Below are 2,509 nucleotides of genomic sequence, written 5' to 3'. Positions count from 1 at the left end.
GTCTAGTTTCTCACATTTGGTTTGGATTTTCAGGTTAAAAGTGCAAAAGGCTTAAGGAGAGAAATGGAAATTGAAAATTGAATTTGTTTGATGTTGTCCACTAACATGTCTTTGTTTTGTAGGGATTGATGCTTGAGCTTGGGCTTATAGCTTGCACTTGTGTGCATTAACTTGTGTTGCTTTGTACAGATTAACTGATTAACAATTTGCTGTTTACTGTTGGTTTGTCTGAGTACTGATGATACTTGATTGATTTCAGGTACATTTAGTTGCTTACAGTTCTTTAAGAACTTGCTTGCTGCTGCTTGGTTTTAAACCATTTGAGGTAGGACTTCTATTCTTCATGTAGTCTGGAAGACCTGGCCTGTTACTTGGCCAGACACCTGTCTGAAGTCCTCCTTAAGAGGCGATGTTTGTGATTGTTTAGCTTTTGTGCCAAGCAGGTAAAGACCTCTATGAGGCAATTGGTGGATCATAGAGATATGCAATCTATCTCCCACTATTCTGTTGAGTCGTCCCTCTGCTCACACCACTGTGTTGATGCATTGGGACACAAACCCAAGATCTTGTACAATGTACAGTTGTGTCAGAGTCTTGAGTGTAGAAGGGTTCCTCCATTCTGAACCCACGCTCCTTTGTCTTAAGCTCTCCCCGACCAGGGATAAGAGCTGTGAAGTCTTATCTTCACTCTCCTCTCATCAGCTTCACCTTAGCCCCTCAATGGCAAGGTTAAGAGCTAACACCACCCCTGTACAGATGACTTGCTCTTGCAGTCTCACCCTTTGATTGAGCCCCATTTGTGTGCATATAGTGTGTGCTACTTGTGAACGCTTGATTTGCTGTTTATTTGTGTTGAATAGGATAGGCTTGCTTCCTGTGCAAGTTAGCTAGAAACCTTGACTTAGGGACAATCTCGCATGATAACAGCTAGGCTCGAGTCGTAGTCTCCCTAGTTGTGTTTCCCTCTGGCATCTGGTTAGGCTAGTCCTGTGTCCCTTCGTAGGGGAACTACGTCGCCCTGATCCTCATACCAGATGAGGTACGTAGGCAGGAGATGAGCAGATCTCTCCGGGCGCCTGTGTCTTTGTTTTGCGTTGTGGTGTGCTTGGAAGCTGATGTAAGTCCATCGAGTGGCGTTCGGGTTCCAGTGTGGGTTTGATTGGTTCGGATGCTGATGTAAGTCCAGTGATTGGCATTCAGGCTCCACGTTTGCCTTCTTGTGTATGTTTTGGTTCGGATGCTGATGTAAGTCCAGTGATTGGCATTCAGGCTCCACGTTTTCCTTTGCCTGTGTTTGTTTGTGTGCGTGTTAGCCGAGCTACGAATGCTCTGATTCTCCTTCGTCCGAGGAGATACGTATGCATAGGATGCGACATCCTAGCGAGCATGTTTTCCCCCAGTCCGAACTACTTTGACTCTGATGTCTATGCTTGATAGACTAAGTAGGCCCAGGATGCGATATCCTGCCGAGTTCAGTCTTGTTTGTTTTCTTGTGTCTCTTTCAGCCAGTGTGTGTGTGTTTGAGCAGTGTTTTAGCAACCATTTTCCTTCCTTTTGTGCGTGGATCCCGTCGAGTACGACGGATGCGTAGGGGTGCTAATACCTTCCCTTCGCATAACCGACTCCCGATCCCATTCTCTTTGGTCGCGAGACCATGCTTTTTCCAGGTTTACTCTGAGCGTTCCCTTTCCCTCTTTTGGGATAAATAACGCACGGTGGCGGCTCTGTTGTTCTTGTTTTCCCGCCGGTTTTTCGCGTAATGCGACAGCTGGCGACTCTGCTGGGGAAATCTAGAGAAGTTGACCTGTGCTGGTCCTTCTTCCCTGAGCGAGTCTCTCCTAGCGCTCTCTAGGTTAGGGCTTTGGTTGCTTTTTGCTGTGTTATTTATTGCATTCATTTCACTTATTGTTTGCATTTATTGTGTGCATTAATGTTTGCATTCATTCATATTCATCTGCTGTGCTGGCTGTGTTTCTCTGTTTGGGGGTGGGAGTTACTCGAGGTAAAAGGCCCAATACCCAGGCTATGAGTGCACTAGGAAACCTAGGAATAGAGTGATTCATGGGAAGCGGGTGGTGTATGCCACTTAGCGGAACATCGATATCACGAGCAGTTCAGACTCTGATGGGGTATTATCGGTGCATACATCTGGTGTGCACAGGATGATATTCTTGAAAGGGTTGTTTATCCTGCGTTTCTCTCGACCTTACCCTGGCCTAGATGACACCTGTGAGTGGGGAGGGAATGATCACTTTAACAGGTACAGATGGTGACTGTTGGTGACTGATGGTGACTTGTTGGTGACTCAGTATGCTCCTGTTGGTGACTCAGTTTCTCAGATTGGGTTCAGATTACAGTTGACCAGTTGACTTTGGGCTTCAGATGTTTGTGATCAGATTTCGAGCCGAAGCTTCGATCCTTTGTTCAGAGATGCACAACTTGCCAGTCGTGTCTGCATCATGTGCATCATAGCATGTTTATTTTTCAAAAGAAATGCAATAAAAAAAAT

The sequence above is a fragment of the Lathyrus oleraceus genome, chromosome 4 (genome assembly GCF_024323335.1).
Source record: "Lathyrus oleraceus cultivar Zhongwan6 chromosome 4, CAAS_Psat_ZW6_1.0, whole genome shotgun sequence".
NCBI lineage: Eukaryota > Viridiplantae > Streptophyta > Magnoliopsida > Fabales > Fabaceae > Lathyrus > Lathyrus oleraceus.
Note: the sequence above shows the minus strand (reverse complement) of the source record.